Raw genomic sequence first — 19,850 nt, 5'->3', positions numbered from 1 at the left:
GAAATGTCGTGGACGTAGATCGGGGTGCCTTGTAAGGATCCGACGGCGAGCGAGTAAACTGCCTCTTCCATCAATCCTATTAGCCAATCTTCAATCATTGGATAACAAATTGGATGACCTAAGATTATGGTTATCCTACCAACGGGACATAAAAAACTGTAATATCTTATGTTTCACCGAGTCGTGGCTGAACGACGACATGGATAACATACAGCTAGCGGGCTATACGCTACATCGGCAGGATAGAACGGCTGACTCCGGTAAGACAAGGGGTGGCGGTCTGTGTATATTTGTAAACAACAGCTGGTGCACAAAATCAAATACTAAGGAAGTCTCGAAGTTTTGCTCGCCTGAGGTAGAGTATCTTATGATAAGCTGTAGACCACACTATTTACCAAGAGAGTTTTCATCTATATTATTCATAGCTGTCTATTTACCACCACAAACCAATGCTGGCATTAAGATTGCACTGAATGAGTTGTACAAGGCCATAAATCAACAGGAAAACGCTCATCCAAATGCAGCGCTCCTAGTGGCCGGGGACTTTAATGCAGGGAAACTTGAATCCGTTCTACCTAATTTCTACCAGCATGTTGAATGTGCAACCAGAGGAAAAAAAACTCTAGACCACCTTTACTCCACACACAGAGACGCATACAAACCTCTCCCTCGCCCTCCATTTGGCAAATCTTACCATAACTCTATCCTCCTGATTCCTGCTTATAAGCAAAAACTAAAGCAGGAAGCACCAGTGACTCGGTTAATAAAAAAGTGGTCAGATGACGCAGATGCTAAGCTACAGGACTGTTTTGCTAGCACAGACTGGAACATGTTCCGGGATTCTTCAGACAGCATTGAGGAGTACACCACATCAGTCACTGGCTTCATCAATAAGTGCATCGATGATGTCGTCCCCACAGTGACCGTACGTACATACCCCAACCAGAAGCCATGGATTACAGGAAACATCCGCACTGAGCTAAAGGGTAGAGCTGCCGCTTTCAAGGAACGGGACTCTAACCCGGACGCTTATAAGAAATCCCGCTATGCCCTCCGACGAACCATCAAACAGGCAAAGAGTCAATAGAGGACTAAGATTGAATCGTACTACACTGGCTCTGACGCTCGTCGGATGTGGCAGGGCTTGAAAACTATTACAGACTACAAAGGGAAGCACAGCCGCGAGCTGCCCAGTGACACAAGCCTACCAGACGAGCTAAACCACTTCTATGCTCGCTTTGAGGCAAGCAACACTGAAGCATGCATGAGAGCACCAGCTGTTCCGGATGACTATGTGATCACGCTCTCCGTAGCCGATGTGAGTAAGACTTTTAAGCAGGTCAACATTCACAAGGCCGCAGGGCCAGACGGATTACCAGGACGTGTACTCAGAGCATGTGCTGAAACTGTCTTCACTGACATTTTCAACATGTCCCTGACTGAGTCTGTAATACCAACATGTTTCAAGCAGACCACCATAGTCCCCGTGCCCAAGGACTCTAAGATAACCTGCCTAAATGACTACCGACCTGTAGCACTGACGTCTGTAGCCATGAAGTGCTTTGAAAGGCTGGTCATGGCTCACATCAACAGCATTATCCCAGAAACCCTAGACCCACTCCAATTTGCATACCGCCCAAACAGATCCACAGATGATGCAATCTCTATTGCACTCCACACTGCCCTTTCCCACCTGGACAAGAGGAACACCTACGTGAGAATGCTATTCATTGACTACAGCTCAGCATTCAACACCACAGTGCCCTCTAAGCTCATCATTAAGCTAAGGATCCTGGGACTAAACACCTCCCTCTGCAACTGGATCCTGGACTTCCTGATGGGCTGCCCCCAGGGGGTAAGGGTAGGTAACAACACATCTGCCACACTGATCCACAACACGGGGGCCCCTCAGGGGTGCGTGCTCAGTCCCCTCCTGTACTCTCTGTTCAGCCATGACTGCATGGCCAGGCACGACTCCAACACCATCATTAAGTTTGCCGACGACACAACAGTGGTAGGCCTGATCACCGACAACGATGAGACAGCCTATAGGGAGGAGGTCAGAGACCTGGCCGTGTGGTGCCAGGACAACAACCTCTCCCTCAACGTGACCAAGACAAAGGAGATGATTGTGGACTACAGGAAAAAAAAGAGGACTGAGCACGCCCCATTCTCATCGACGGGCTGTAGTGGAACAGGTTGAGAGCTTCAAGTTCCTTGGTGTCCACATCACCAACGAACTATCATGGTCCAAACACACCAAGACAGTCGTGAAGAGGGCGCGACAAAGCCTATTCCCCCTCAGGAGACTGAAAAGATTTGGCATGGGTCCTCAGATCCTCAAAAAATTCTACAGCTGCACCATCGAGAGCATCCTGACTGGTTTTATCACCGCCTGGTATGGCAACTGCTTGGCCTCCGACCGCAAGGCACTACAAAGGGTAGTGCGTACGGCCCAGTAGATCACTGGGGCCAAGCTTCCTGCCATCCAGGACCTCTATACCAGGCGGTGTCAGAGGAAGGCCCTCAAAATTGTCAAAGACTCCAGCCACCCTAGTCATAGACTGTTCTCTCTGCTACCGCATGGCAAGCGGTACCGGAGTGCCAAGTCTAGGTCCAAAAGACTTCTCAACAGCTTCTACCCCCAAGCCATAAGACTCCTGAACAGCTAATCATGGCTACCCGGACTATTTGCACTGCCCCCCCACCCCATCCTTTTTACGCTGCTGCTACTCTGTTAATTATTTATGCATAGTCACTTTAACTCTACCCACATGTACATATTACCTCAACTACCTCAACTAGCCGGTGCCCCCGCACATTGACTCTGCAACGGTACCCCCCTGTATATATAGCCTCCCTACTGTTATTTTATTTTACTTCTGCTCTTTTTTTTCTCAACACTTTTTTTGTTGTTGTTTTATTTTTACTTTTGTTGTTAAAAATTAATGCACTGTTGGTTAAGGGCTGTAAGTAAGCATTTCACTGTAATGTCTGCACCTGTTGTATTCGGCGCATGTGAACAATAACATTTGATTTAATTTGATTTGATTTGAAATTACAACCAAATAATTGCAGCATTAAAATGGAAGAGGAAAGTGGAAGGGGGAAAAAGTAAGGAACTTGTCTGTCGGCCCTGCATTGAAGAACATAATTGGTTAAAGAAAATTGTGATGAATAAAAAAGTGTACCAGTTTCATTTAAGGACCAAAGGATTGGCAGCCGTCCCATATACAGTAGATTGCAAAATAGTTGGGAAGAGATTTTAGACGTACCGATTCCATGGCATAGTGTTTATGAACTGATGTGCAAAATGACGCCGGATTCAAAACTTAGAATTTTTCAATTTAAATTCTCATATAAATTTCTTGCTACCAATAGAATGTTATTTATATGGGGGATACAATCTTCCCAGCTATGCAGATTTTGCTCCGAAGAGACAGAATCCTTAGATCATTTGTTTTGGTACTGTCCATTTGTAGCTTGTTTTTGGACACAGGTCCAGGAATGGCTAAAGGATTGCAATATTCACCTGGAGCTAACCCTGCCGATAGCACTACTGGGTGATCTGAAAAGTAATAGTCAATCGATCAATAATATAATAATACTTTTAGCAAAAATGTTTATTTTCAATCTACAATCTGTAGAAACAATGACAATAGAAGTGTTCAGCACTTTTGTAAAACATCACAGTACAGTTGAAAAATATATGGCAAATAGAAATCCAATATGGATGGTGTTAAGAGATAGATGGGTGGTGTTGAATGGAGTTGAAGGTTAGGACTAATAACAAATAACAACAACTAATAACAACAAGATAACTAATGTAAAGCATACTGTGTCCATAATAAGTATATAGGTTATAGGTTGAGAGCTTTTGTGAAAGAGCACAGTTAGAAAGATATGGCATACAGTGAGGGAAAAAAGTATTTGATCCCCTGCTGATTTTGTACGTTTGCCCACTGACAAAGAAATTATCAGTCTATAATTTTAATGGTAGGTTTATTTGAACAGTGAGAGACAGAATAACAACAGAAAAACCCAGAAAAACGCATATCAAAAATGTTATAAATTGATTTGCATTTTAATGAGGGAAATAAGTATTTGACCCCTCTGCAAAACATGACTTAGTACTTGGTGGCAAAACCCTTGTTGGCAATCACAGAGGTCAGACGTTTCTTGTAGTTGGCCACCAGGTTTGCACACATCTCAGGAGGGATTTTGTCCCACTCCTCTGCAGATCTTCTCCAAGTCATTAAGGTTTTGAGGCTGACGTTTGGCAACTCGAACCTTCAGCTCCCTCCACAGATTTTCTATGGGATTAAGGTCTGGAGACTGGCTAGGCCACTCCAGGAAGGACCTTAATGTGCTTCTTCTTGAGCCACTCCTTTGTTGCCTTGGCCGTGTGTTTTGGGTCATTGTCATGTTGGAATACCCATCCACGACCCATTTTCAATGCCCTGGCTGAGGGAAGGAGGTTCTCACCCAAGATTTGACGGTACATGGCCCCGTCCATTGTCCCTTTGATGCGGTGAAGTTGTCCTGTCCCCTTAGCAGAAAAACACCCCCAAAGCATAATGTTTCCACCTCCATGTTTGACGGTGGAGATGGTGTTTACATTTTACATTTTAATCATTTAGCAGACGCTCTTATCCAGAGCGACTTACAGTTAGTGAATACATATTTTTTTATACTGGCCCCCCGTGGGAGTCTAACCCACAACCCTGACGTTGCAAACGCCATGCTCTATCAACTGAGCTACATCCCTGCCGGCCATTCCCTCCCCTACCCTGGACGACGCTGGGCCAATTGTGCACCGCCCATGAGTCTCCCGGTCGCGGTCGGCTGCGACAGAGCCTGGATTCGAACCAGGATCTCTAGTGGCACAGTTAGCACTGCGATGCAGTGCCTTAGACAACTGCGCCACCCCAGGAGTGTGTTCTTGGGGTCATAGACAGCATTCCTCCTCCTCCAAACACGGCGAGTTGAGTTGATGCCAAAGTGCTCAATTTTGGTCTCATCTGACCACAACACTTTCACCCAGTTCTCCTCTGAATCATTCAGATGTTCATTGGAAAACTTCAGATGGGCATGTATTTGTGCTTTCTTGAGCAGGGGGACCTTGCGGGCGCTGCTGGATTTCAGTCCTTCACGGCGTAGTGTGTTACCAATTGTTTTCTTGGTGACTATGGTCCCAGCTGCCTTGAGATCATTGACAAGATCCTCCTGTGTAGTTCTGGGCTGATTCCTCACCGTTCTCATGATCATTGCAACTCCATGAGGTGAGATCTTGCATGGAGCCCCAGGCTGAGGGAGATTGACAGTTATTTTGTGTTTCTTCCATTTGCGAATAATCGCACCAACTGTTGTCACCTTCCCACCAAGCTGCTTGGCGATGGTCTTGTAGCCCATTCCAGCCTTGTGTAGGTCTACAATCTTGTCCCTGACATCCTTGGAGAGCTCTTTGGTCTAGGCCATGGTGGAGAGTTTGGAATCTGATTGATTGATTGCTTCTGTGGACAGGTGTCTTATATACAGGTAACAAGCTGAGATTAGGAGCACTCCCTTTAAGAGTGTGCTCCTAATCTCAGCTCGTTACCTGTATAAAAGACACCTGGGAGCCAGAAATCTTTCTGATTGAGAGGGGGTCAAATACTTATTTCCCTCACTGTAAAGAAGCAAACCGGATGGACATCATGAAAATGATGGGAGAGGTTGAGGGTAGAGTAAGTTCATTTATTTTATTTTATTTTATTTCACCTTTATTTAACCAGGTAAGCCAGTTGAGAACAAGTTCTCATTTACAACTGCGACCTGGCCAAGATAAAGCAAAGCAGTGCGATAAAAACAACAACACAGAGTTACATATGGGGTAAAAAAAAACATAAAGTCAAAAAAATACTACAGAAAATATATATACAGTGTGTGCAAATGTAGCAAATTATGGAGGTAAGGCAATAAATAGGCTATAGTGCAAAATAATTACAATTAGTATTAACACTGGAATGATAGATGTGCAAGAGATTATGTGCAAATAGAGATACTGGGGTGCAAATGAGCAAAATAAATAACAATATAGGGATGAGGTAGTTGGGTGGGCTAATTTCAGATGGGCTGTGTACAGGTGCAGTGATCGGTAAGGTGCTCTGACAACTGATGCTTAAAGTTAGTGAGGGAGATAAGAGTCTCCATCTTCAGAGATTTTTGCAATTCGTTCCAGTCATTGGCAGCAGAGAACTGGAAGGAATGGCGGCCAAAGGAGGTGTTGGCTTTGGGGATGACCAGTGAGATATACCTGCTGGAGCGCATACTACGGGTGGGTGTTGCTATGGTGACCAATGAGCTAAGATAAGGCGGGGATTTGCCTAGCAGTGATTTATAGATGGCCTGGAGCCAGTGGGTTTGACGACGAACATGTAGTGAGGACCAGCCAACAAGAGCGTACAGGTCACAGTGGTGGGTAGTGTATGGGGCTTTGGAGACAAAACGGATGGCACTGTGATAGACTACATCCAATTTGCTGAGTAGAGTGTTGGAGGCTATTTTGTAAATGACATCGCCGAAGTCAAGTATCGGTAGGATAGTCAGTTTTACGAGGGCATGTTTGGCAGCATGAGTGAAGGAGGCTTTGTTGCGAAATAGGAAGCCAATTCTAGATGTAACTTTGGATTGGAGATTCTTAATGTGAGTCTGGAAGGAGAGTTTACAGTCTAACCAGACACCTAGGCATTTGTAGTTGTCCACATACTCTAGGTCAGACCCGTCGAGAGTAGTGATTCTAGTCGGGTGGGCGGGTGCCAGCAGCGTTCGATTGAAGAGCATGCATTTAGTTTTACTAGTGTTTAAGAGCAGTTGGAGGCTACTGAAGGAGTGTTGTATGGCATTGAAGCTCGTTTGGAGGTTTGTTAACACAGTGTCCAATGAAGGGCCAGATGTATACAAAATGGTGTCGTCTGCGTAGAGGTGGATCTGAGAGTCACCAGCAGCAAGAGCGACATCATTGATATACACAGAGAAAAGAGTTGGCCCAAGAATTGAACCCTGTGGCACCCCCATAGAGACTGCCATAGGTCCAGACAACAGGCCCTCCGATTTGACACATTGAACTCTATCTGAGAAGTAGTTGGTGAACCAGGCGAGGCAGTCATTTGAGAAACCAAGGCTATTTAGTCTGCCAATAAGAATGCGATGGTTGACAGAGTCGAAAGCCTTGGCCAGGTCGATGAAGACGGCTGCACAGTACTGTCTATTATCGATCGCGGTTATAATATCGTTTAGGACCATGAGCGTGGCTGAGGTGCACCCATGACCAGCTCGGAAACCGGATTGCATAGCGGAGAAGGTACGGTGGGATTCGAAATGGTTGGTGATCTGTTTGTTAACTTGGCTTTCAAATACTTTCGAAAGGCAGGGCAGGATGGATATAGGTCTGTAACAGTTTGGATTTAGAGTGTCACCCCCTTTGAAGAGGGGGATGACCGCGGCAGCTTTCCAATCTCTGGGGATCTCAGACGTTGCGAAAGAGAGGTTGAACAGGCTAGTAATAGGGGTTGCGACAATTTCGGCGGCTAGTTTTAGAAAGAAAGGGTCCAGATTGTCTAGCCCAGCTGATTTGTAGGGGTCCAGATTTTTCAGCTCTTTCAGAACATCAGCTGTCTGAATTTGTGTGAAGGAGAAGCGGGGGGGGCATGGGCAAGTTGCAGCGGAGGGTGCAGAGCTGGTGGCCGGGGTAGTGGTGGTTCATGAGTAAAAACAAACAATATAGAATTATAGCAAAATTGACTATGTCCATAAAATGTATATAGTATGTATAAGCTGGAAGTAGAGGCCTAAGCATTGTTGTTCACTAGTTTACTCCAATTAAGGAAGGGGTGGTGGGGTTGGAAAGTAATCAAGGGAAATATATTTTAAAAAAGGATATGTATATACAGCTCTGTAAAAAATTAAGAGACCACTGCAAATCTTTCTTAAATCAGCATCTGTACATGTATGACAGTCATTCCATTCCAGTGTCTGTTGAATTCCAACACAGGCACACCTCATTCTACTGAATTAGGTACTGATTAGGTGATCACATGAACCAGATCTTTTTTAATGAGGAAAACTATAAAAACCACTGCTGTGGTCATCACTATCCTCTTGCAATAGGACCAGCTGGATGGCAAAAACAGTGCTAATAGTACCTCAAAAGTAATATTAATAAAAAAATAACTATTGACCATGTCAAAAGAGTTGAAAAGGAAAGTTTTGAGTGAGGAAAAGAAGGGTTCAATTCTGGCTTTACTGGCAGAGGGATACAGTGAGCGTCAGGTTGCTTCCATCTTTAAAATGTAAAAGACGGCGGTCAAGCAGCAGACATTGGGGACAACAAAGCTACAGACCGGCAGAGGGCGAAAATGACTCTCTACTGACCGGGATGACCGCCAACTCATTCGAATGTCACTCAACAACCGTAGGATGACATCAAGTGACCTACAAAAAGAATGGCAAACGGCAGCTGGGGTAAAGTGCACAGCGAGGACGGTTCGAAACAGGCTCCTAGGGGCAGGGCTGAAGTCGTGCAAAGATAGAAAAAAGCCCTTCATCAATGAGAAGCAAAGAAGAGCCAGGCTGAGGTTTGCAAAAGACCATAAGGATTAGACTGTAGAGGACTGGAGTAAGGTCATCTTCTCTGATGAGTCCAATTTTCAGCTTTGCCCAACACCTGGTCGTTTAATGGTTAGATGGAGACCTGGAGAGGTCAAGCCACAGTGTCTCGCACCCACTGTGAAATTTGGTGGAGGATTTGTCTTTGTGAAGGATGCATGAATCAAGCCACGTACAAGGTTGTCCTGGAAGAAAACTTGCTTCCTTTTGCTCTGACATTGTTCCCCAACTCTGAGGATTGGTTTTTCCAGCAGGACAATGCGCCATGCCACACAGCCAGGTCAATCAAGGTGTGGATGGAGGACCACCAGATCAAGACCCTGTCATGGCCAGCCCAATCTCCAGACCAGAACCCCATTGAAAACTTCTGGAATGTGATCAAGAGGAAGATAGATGGTCACAAGCCATCAAACAAAGCCGAGCTGCTTGAATATTTGCGCCAGGAGTGGCATAAAGTCACCCAACATCAATGTGAAAGACGGGTGGAGAGCATGCCAAGATGCATGAAAGCTGTGATTGAAAATCAGGGTTATTCCACCAAATATTGATTTCTGAACTCCTCCTAAGTTAAGACATTACTATTGTGTTGTTTAAAAATGAACATTAACTTATTTTCTTTTTATTATTCGAGGTCTGACAACACTGCATATTTTTTGTTATTTTGACCAGTTGTAATTTTCTGCAAATAAATGCTCTAAATGAAAATATTTTTATTTGGAATTTGGGAGAAATGTTGTCAGTAGTTTATAGAATAAAACATTTTTTTTTTTTTTTACCCAAACACATACCTATAAATAGTAAAACCAGAGAAACTGATAATTTTGCAGTGGTCTCTTAATTTTTTCCGCAGCTGTATGTGTAAATGTATGTGTATGTATGTTTATGTATATATATATATATATATATATATATATATATATATATATATATATATATATATATATATATATATATATATATTTGAGAGAAAAAAATATGGGGGATTGGAAGTGATGCTGACAATTACATTGATGGAAGTTACAATCTATCTGCAATATTAAAGCTGATCTACCCCCTTAAAAATAATATGCATGTACATTTCTCATGACTCAAAGTGGAGGAGAGATTGACTTCATCACTACTTGTTTTTGTAAGAAGTGTTGACATGCTGAATGCACTGAGGTGTCTGTTTAAACTACTAGCACACAGATCAGACACCCATGCATACCCCACAAGACATGCCACCAGAGGTCTCTTCACAATCCCCAAGTCAGGAACAGACTATGGGAGGTGGACAGTACAACATAGAGCCATGGCTACATAGAACTCTATTCCACATCAGGTAACTGATGCAAGCAGTAGAATCAGATTGAATAAACAGACAAAAATACACCTTATGGAACAGCAGGGACTGTACACACATACACATGATAAGACACGCACTCTACACACACGTACACATGGATTTTGTATTTTAGATATGTGGTAGTAGAGTAGTGACCCGAGGGAACATACTTAATGTGTTGTGAAAAGTGTTATGAAATGTAATGTCATGTAATATTTTAAATTGTATATAACTGCCTTAATGTTGCTGGACCGCAGGAAGAGCAGCTGCTGCCTGGACAGCTTTATGTAGGACCTAACAGTTTGTGGGCACCGTTTGTCATTGTTATAGTGCAATTAATGTATTTTGTAGTGTTGTGTAGTGGCTTTGCTGGCATGCATTAACAAAAATTGATTGAGTTTGCCCCACCAGGATTTACATGCTAAAATCGGCACTGATTAAATCAATACTACTGCATTTCCAGTCCTGGTACTAGAATATAGGGGTGATAACATTCGGCTTGCCTTGAGGTCAAGTGTCCTTTCAACTGGGCACTTGACAGCAGCACTCTGGACGACTGGCTACAGAACAAGAGAAGGCATCCGGTAAGTGCAACTTAATTGAAAGAGAACCACCCCTACAACACTCAGGTTGGTAAATATCTGCCTTCAGAAAGTTTTCACAATCCTTGGACTTTTTCCACATTTTTGTTGTGTTAAAAATTGGGATTAAAATGTATTTAATTGCCATTTTTTTGTCAATGATCTACACAAAATACTCTAATGCCTAAGTGGAAAAAAAATTCTAACATTTATTCAAAATTTATGAAAAATAAAACACGGAAATGTTTCAGACACCTTGACTTTTTCCACATTTTGTTAAGTTATAGCCTTATTCTAAAATGGATTAAATTATATTTTTTCCTCATCAACCTACAAACAATACCCATAATGACAAAGTGAAAACAGGTTTTTATAAAAAAATACAGAAATAGCTTACTTACATAAGTATTCGGACCCTTTGCTATGAGACTCAAAATGGAGCTCAGGTGCATCCTGTTTCCATTGATCATCCTTCAGATGTTTCTACAACTTGATTGGAGTCCACCTGTGGTAAATTCAATTGATTGGACATGATTTGGAAAGGTACACACCGCTCTATATAAGGTCCCACAGTTGACAGTGCATGTCAGAGCAAAAACCAAGCCATGAAGTCAAAGGAATTGTCCGAAGAGCTCAGGGACAGGATTGTGTTGAGGCACAGATCTGGAGAAGGGTACCAAAACATTTCTGCAGCATTGAAGGTCCCCAAGAACACAGTGGCCTCCATCTTTCTTAAATGGAAGAAGTTTGGAACCACCAAGACTCTTCCTAGAGCTGGCCGCCCGGCCAAACTGAGCAATCGGGGGAGAAGTCCTTGGTCAGGGAGTGGACCAAGAACCCAATGGTCACTCTGACAAAGCTCTAGAGTGCCTCTGTGGAGATGGGAGAAGGACAACCATCTCTGCAGCACTCCACCAATCAGGCCTTTATGGTAGAGTGGCCAGACGGAAGCCACTCCTCAGTAAAAGGCACATGACAGACCGCTTGGAGTTTGCCAAAAGGCACCTAAAGGACTCTCAGATCATGAGAAACAAGATTCTCTGGTCTGTTGAAACCAAGATTGAACTCTTTGGCCTGAATGCCAAGCGTCACATTTTGAGGAAACCTGGCACCATCCTTACGGTGAAAAATGGTGGTGGCAGCATCATGCTGTGGGGATGGTTTTCAGCGGCAGGGACTGGGAGACTAGTCAGGATCGAGGGAAAGATGAAGGGAGCAACGTACAGTGAGATCCTTGATGAAAACCTGCCCCAGAGCGCTAAGGACCTCAGACTGGGGCAAAAGGTTCACCTTCCAACAGGAAAATGACCCTAAGCACACAGCCAAGACAATGCAGGAGTGGCTTAGAATGTCCTTGAGTGGCCCAGCCAGAGCCCGGACTTGAACCTGATCGAACATCTTTGGAGAGACGTGAAAATACCTGTGCAGTGACGCTCCCCATCCAACCTGATAGAGCTTGAGAGGATCTGTAGAGAAGAATGGGAGAAACTCCCCAAAATACAGGTGTGCCAAGCTTGTAGCGTCATACCTAAAAAGAGTTGAGGCTGTAAAGGGTCTGAATTGTATGTAAATGTAATGTTTCCATTTTTGTGTGTGTTTTTTTACACATTTGCAAAACATTCTATAAACCTGTTTTTGCTTCGTCATTGTGGGGTATTGTGTGTAGATTGATCAGGGGGAAAAAACAATTTAGTCAATAAGGCTGTAACGTAAAAACAAAATGTGAAAAAGTCAAGGGGTCTGAATACTTTCAGAATGCACTGTATCTTGATTAGATAGGTATTCACCCCCCTGAGACAATACATGTTAGAAACACCAGCTGTGACCCTTTTGGGGTAAGTCTCTAAGAGCTTTTCACACCTGGATTGTACAATATTTGCCCATTATTCTTTAAAAAAATATTAGAGCTCTGTCAAGTTGGTTGTTGATCATTGCTAAAAAGCCATTTTCAAGTCTTGACATAGATCTTCAAGACGATTTAAGTCAAAACTGTATCTCAGCCACTCAGGAACATTTAATGTTGTCTTGATAAGCAATTCCAGTGTAGAGTTGGCCTTGTGATTTAGGTAATTGTCCTGCTGAAAGGTGAATTCGTCTCCCAGTGTCTGTTGGAAAGAAGACTGAACTAGGTTTTCCTTTAGGATTTTGCCTGTGCTTAGCTGTATTCCGTTTTTTTTTATCCTAAAAAAACTCCCTTGCTGATGACAAGCATACCCATAACGTAATGCAGCCACCACCATGCTTGAAAATATGAAGAGTGGTACCAGTGATGTGATGTGTTGGATTTGCCCCAAACATAACGCTTCGTATTCAGACCAAATTTCTTTGCCACATTTTTTGCCATATTACTTAAGTGCTTTGTTGCAAATTGGATGCATGTTTTGGAATATTTTATTCTGTACAGGCTTCCTTCTTTTCACTCTGTGGTTTAGGTTAGTATTGTGGAGTAACTACAATGTTGTTGATCCATCCTCAGTTTTCTCATATCACAACCATTAAAATCACAATTGGCCTCATGGTGAAATTCCTGTGCAGTTTCCTTCCTCTCCGGCAACTTGGTTAAGAAAGACGCGTGTATCTTTCTATTGACTAGGTGTATTGATACACGACCCAAAGCCTAATTAATAACTTCTCCATCCTCAAAGGTATATTCAGCATCTGCTTTAAAAAAAAAAATTATACCAATCAGTGCCCTTCTTTGTGAGGCATTTGAAAACCTCCCTGGTCTTTGTGCTTGAATCTGTGCTTGAAATTCAGTACTCGATTGAGGGTCCTTACAGATAATTGTATGTGTGGGGTACAGAGATGGGGTAGTTACTTATTGATTCAAGACATTTCAAATTTTCATTTGTTATTAATTTCAAATATTTTCTACAAACACAATTCCACTGACATTATGGGGTATTGTGTGTAAATCAGTGACACAAAATCTAAATTTAATCAATTGTCAATTCTGTCTGTAACACAACAAAATGTGGAAAAAGTAAAGGGGTGTGAATGCTTTCTGAAGGTACTGTAGTTATAAGGGACAATGTCATATCAACACAGTTCATAGTTGGCCTAAACGTTGTGTGACATTAAAACGTTCATAGGAGCATAGACTGCTATGTGCAGAGTCCTATTTCACTATGTTTTGTTTTTACTATGTTTTGTTGAACACAGGTGCAGATATGCTGCTTTCATCACGTTCCCGTGTCTCGCAAGATGATGACTTAATCACCAAGGCTGTGGACACAATATGCCATTTCTGGGCCAAGCATATCTACACCAAGCTGGTTGGCACATCCCACTACATAGACAAGGTACAAACTGTAGGTTAGGGTATAAGGCTACCGTATATTTATTTCATATACTGTAACTGATAGAATAAAATAATGAGAATAAGTTAAGAAAACCAAGACTATAGGTATTATGATTACAAATGCTGGCTGTAAACAACAACAACCAAATACAATTGACAGTGATGCATTTCCTTCTTAGGAGACAGACTCCTGTCTACAGACAGCACAGGGTGGAATACAGTGCAGAGAGGAAGAATGAGAAGCTGGTACATGCAGAAAAGTTCAAAATACAGTAGTTCAGTCAAAGGACTCAAACCTGAATAATGTAATCATATCAAAACAGTGTTATAATGAACTGATTCAAAGACTTAAACTTGAGTAATGCAATCATATCAAACAGTATTATAATGAACTGATTCAGAGAGTTAAATGTGAATCATGTAATCATATCAAACAGTATTATAATGAACTGATTCAAATAAATAACGGCAATCAATTCAATTCAATTATAATGAACTGATTCAAAGACTTAAACTTGAGTAATGCAATCATATCAAACAGTATAATATGAACTGATTCAGAGAGTTAAATATGAATCATGTAATCATATCAAACAGTTATTATGAAATTAACTGATTCAAATTACTCAAAACAGTTGGGCTGGTGAAATTTTTTTTTTCATTAACTGGATTTAGATTGGCATTTCAGGATCCCTTTTAGGCATCACTTTGGCAGTAACATTCATTTAGTTGTCTTCTTGTAAACAACACTATCAGACATGTTCACCAAAGCAGCACATACGTGCACTATTTTGTCAACCATTGTCTCTTCTCGCTTGTCAACCTGATCCCTCAGTGTCTTCAAGAAACAAAGTGGAAGTGGCCCGTCGAGGATATGGAATCTTCCCTTCAGGACACCCATCACCCTCCAAATAGAGTCAGAATCACCTTTAATCGCCAAGTACATACATGTACCAGAAATTTGACCTGGTGAAATGGTGCTGCAGCGTATACAATACAGACAAAATATACGGACAGAACATGGACAGATCAACTTACACATTGTAGTACATACATATAACACACAAGAATAGTCAAGAATTTAAAAGTCACAACACAAGAATTGAAAGTTAAAAAGTATACAATATAAAGTGTGTGGGTGCAAATACCTGCAGTTGAGACATTCCAGTGGAGTTCAGATTTTCATATGTACAGTATAGGGATAATGCAGAGATGGAGACTGTGTCATGCAAACGTACTGTACATATGTTGCAGCCTTGTTTACAGTGTGTGTGTGTGTGTGTGTGTGTGTGTGTGTGGTACTGCTTAGTATGAATTAATAGATGTCCCAGTGAAATTCCATTCTAATATTGAATAAAAAGCATACCGGTATGAAATCCGAACATTGGATTTAATTATTGATTCTTCCACCTCTTTCCCTGGGAGTTGGCTTCTGCCACGTGAAGGCTGGGGTGAGGAACTGGACTCCAATTAGAGCAAAGTCGTCTCTGAGGGTAAAACATTGGTCAGCCAAGATCTGAAATCACAACAAAAAGCAAACAGCTAAGATCAGAAATTACATGTCTTCTTTACCAGAATGAAATAGAGTCTGGATGTAGATCTCTTTAAGCTGTTTTGCCAACTCAACAAGAGTCGACAGAACAGCTTAAAGAGTCCAGGCACCCAGATAGCTTACATTATAGATGAGGAGAGATAAAGCCAGACTCTCTGACAATCTTCACATCAGAAGCACGACCACCCCAGCCTTTTGACTTTAAATAGGCATGTGATACTGCCAGCAGGACTACAAGCTATGAAATACTTAACAGCTGTCAATTTCTTGTATTTTGAGTACAGTTGTGTCTTCAAAAATTAATAATCATAGACAATGTTAGAAGTGGGAGTAAGGGGTAGAGGTGGAAACGGACGCTTGAACAGCAGGTACATGTGCAGAGATAAGGATCATGCAATCGTCACATTACACAGTTTTACTGTTTCTACCTTATACAGTGGGGGAAAAAAGTATTTAGTCAGCCACCAATTGTGCAAGTTCTCCCACTTAAAAAGATGAGAGAGGCCTGTAATTTTCATCATAGGTACACGTCAACTATGACAGACAAATTGAGAAAAACAATTCCAGAAAATCACATTGTAGGATTTTTAATGAATTTATTTGCAAATTATGGTGGAAAATAAGTATTTGGTCACCTACAAACAAGCAAGATATCTGGCTCTCACAGACCTGTAACTTCTTCTTTAAGAGGCTCCTCTGTCCTCCAATCATTACCTGTATTAATGGCACCTGTTTGAACTTGTTATCAGTATAAAATACACCTGTCCACAACCTCAAACAGTCACACTCCAAACTCCACTATGGCCAAGACCAAAGAGCTGTCAAAGGACACCAGAAACAAAATTGTAGACCTGCACCAGGCTGGGAAGACTGAATCTGCAATAGGTAAGCAGCTTGGTTTGAAGAAATCAACTGTGGGAGCAATTATTAGGAAATGGAAGACATACAAGACCACTGATCATCTCCCTCGATCTGGGGCTCCACGCAAGATCTCACCCCGTGGGGTCAAAATGATCACAAGAACGGTGAGCAAAAAACCCAGAACCACACGGGGGGACCTAGTGAATGACCTGCAGAGAGCTGGGACCAAAGTAACAAAGCCTACCATCAGTAACACACTACGCCGCCAGGGACTCAAATCCTGCAGTGCCAGATGTGTCCCCCTGCTTAAGCCAGTACATGTCCAGGCCCGTCTGAAGTTTGCTAGAGTGCATTTGGATGATCCAGAAGAGGATTGGGAGAATGTCATATGGTCAGATGAAACCAAAATAGAACTTTTTGGTAAAAACTCAACTCGTCGTGTTTGGAGGACAAAGAATGCTGAGTTGCATCCAAAGAACACCATACCTACTGTGAAGCATGGGGGTGGAAACATGCTTTGGGGCTGTTTTTCTGCAAAGGGACCAGGACGACTGATCTGTGTAAAGGAAAGAATGAATGGGGCCATGTATCGTGAGATTTTGAGTGAAAACCTCCTTCCATCAGCAAGGGCATTGAAGATGAAACGTGGCTGGGTCTTTCAGCATGACAATGATCCCAAACACACCGCCCGGGCAACGAAGGAGTGGCTTCGTAAGAAGCATTTCAAGGTCCTGGAGTGGCCCAGCCAGTCTCCAGATCTCAACCCCATAGAAAATCTTTGGAGGGAGTTGAAAGTCCGTGTTGCACAGCGACAGCCCCAAAACATCACTGCTCTAGAGGAGATCTGCATGGAGGAATGGGCCAAAATACCAGCAACAGTGTGTGAAAACCTTGTGAAGACTTACAGAAAACGTTTGACCTGTGTCATTGCCAACAAAGGGTATATAACAAAGTATTGAGAAACTTTTGTTATTGACCAAATACTTATTTTCCACCATAATTTGCAAATAAATTCATTAAAAATCCTACAATGTGATTTTCTGGAAAAAAAATTCTCATTTTGTCTGTCATAGTTGACGTGTACCTATGATGAAAATTACAGGCCTCTCTCATCTTTTTAAGTGGGAGAACTTGCACAATTGGTGGCTGACTAAATACTTTTTTCCCCCACTGTAACTCTTATTAGAAGAAAGAACAATGAAAGATAGTGTTTGTCTGAAATGGCATTCTGTTTTTACATTGTGCTTTTGACCAAAGCCCATTGAGAATTAGTAGGTCTAATAATTACACCGCAGGCTCTCACAAATTTAGACCCAAGCCAAGGTGGGGGAGCTCGGCTTCCAGCTCAATTCATAGGCGGCTCTTTACCCCATATACACAACAGGCCAACACAACACATTTCACTATCTCTTAGACAGGTAGCGTAAGCTAGCTGATGTACTTTCAGGATGGATTTCACTCCACCCTTCTCATTTATGGCCGATGTCGGACTCAATGATATATACAGTGGAAGTAGGAAGTTTACATACACCTTAGCCAAATACCCGAGTGGTGCAGTGGTCTAAGGCACTGCATCGCAATGCTAGCTGTGCCACTAGAGATCCTGGTTCGAATCCAGGCTCTGTCGTAGCTGGCCGCGACCAGGAGACCCATGGGGCGGCGCACAATTGGCCCAGTGTCGTCCAGGGTAGGGGAGGGAATGGCCGGCAGGGATGTAGCTCAGTTGGTAGAGCATGGCATTTGCAACGCCAGGGTTGTGGGTTCGATTCCAGTATAAAAAAAAAAAAAATGTATGCACTCACTAACTGTAAGTCGCTCTGGATAAGAGCGTCTGCTAAATGACTAAAATGTAAATGTAAAATGTACATTTAAACTCAGTTTTCCCAATTCCTGACATTTAATCCTAGTAAAAATTCCCTTTCTTAGGTCAATAAGGATCACCACTTTATTTTAAGAATGTGAAATGTCAGAATAATAGTAGAGAGAATTATTTATTTAAGCTTTTATTTCTTTCATCACATTCCCAGTGGGTCAGAAGTTTACATACACTCAATTAGTATTAGGTAGCATTGCCTTTAAAATGTTTAACTTGGGTCAAACATTTCGGGTAGCCTTCCACAAGCTTCCCACAATAAGTTGGGTGAATTTTGGCCCATTCCTCCTGACAGAGCTGAGTCAGGTTTGTAGGCCTCCTTGCTCACACACGCTTTTTCAGTTCTGCCCACACATTTTCTATAGGATGGAGGTCAGGGCTTTGTGATGGCCACTCCATTTTACCACAACTTTGGAAGTATGCTTGGGGTCATTGTCCATTTGGAAGACCCATTTGCGATCAAGCTTTAACTTCCTGACTGATGTCTTGAGATGTTGCTTCAATATATCCACATAATTTTCCTTCCTCATGATGCCATCTATTTTGTGAAGTGCACCAGTCCCTCCTGCAGCAAAGCACCCCCACAGCATGATGCTGCCACCCCTGTGCTTCACGGTTGGGATAGTGTTTTTCGGCTTGCAAGCCTTCCCCTTTTTCCTCCAAACATAACGATGGTCATTATGGCCAAACAGTTCTATTTTTGTTTCATCAGACCAGAGGACATTTCTCCAAAAAGTACGATCTTTGTCCCCATGTGCAGTTGCAAACCGTAGTCTGGCTTTTTTATGGCGGTTTTGGAGCAGTGGATTCTTCCTTGCTGAGCGGCCTTTCAGGTTATGTCGATATAGGACTCGTTTTACTGTGGATACAGATACCTTTGTACCTGTTTCCTCCAGCATCTTCACAAGGTCCTTTGCTGTTGTTCTGGGATTGATTTGCACTTTTCGCACCAAAGTACGTTAATCTCTAGGAGACAGAACGTGTCTCCTTCCTGAGCGGTATGATGGCTGCGTGGTCCCATGGTGTTTATACTTGCGTACTATTGTTTGTACAGCTGAACGTGGTACCTTCAGGCGTTTGGAAATTGCTCCCAAGGATGAACCAGACTTGTGGAGGTCTACCATTTTATTTCTGAAGTCTTGGCTGATTTCTTTTGATTTTCCCATGATGACAAGCAAAGAGGCACTGAGTTTGAAGGTAGGCCTTGAAATACATCCACAGGTACACCTCCAATTGACTACAATTATGTTAATTAGCCTATCAGAAGCTTCTAAAGCCATGAAATCATTTTCTGGAATTATCCAAGCTGTTTAAAGGCACAGTCAACTTAGTGTATATAAACTTCTGACCCACTTTAATTGTGATACAGTGAATTATAAGTTAAATAATCTGTCTGTAAACAATTGTTGGAAAAATTACTTGTGTCATGCACAAAGTAGATGTCCTAACTGACTTGCCAAAACTATACAGTCGTGATCAAAAGTTTTCAGAATGACACAAGTATTGGTCTTCACAAAGTTCGCTGCTTCAGTGTTATGATATATTTTTGTCAGATGTTACTATGGTATACTGAAGTATAATTACAAGCATTCCATAAGTGTCAAAGGCTTTTATTGACAATTACATTATGTTTCTGCAAAGAGTCAATATTTGCAGTGGTGACCCTTCTTTTTCAAGACCTCTGCAAACCGCCCTGGCATGCTGTCAATTAA

This window comes from Coregonus clupeaformis, chromosome 15 (assembly GCF_020615455.1).
Source record: "Coregonus clupeaformis isolate EN_2021a chromosome 15, ASM2061545v1, whole genome shotgun sequence".
Taxonomy (NCBI): Eukaryota; Metazoa; Chordata; class Actinopteri; order Salmoniformes; family Salmonidae; genus Coregonus; species Coregonus clupeaformis.
Note: the sequence above shows the minus strand (reverse complement) of the source record.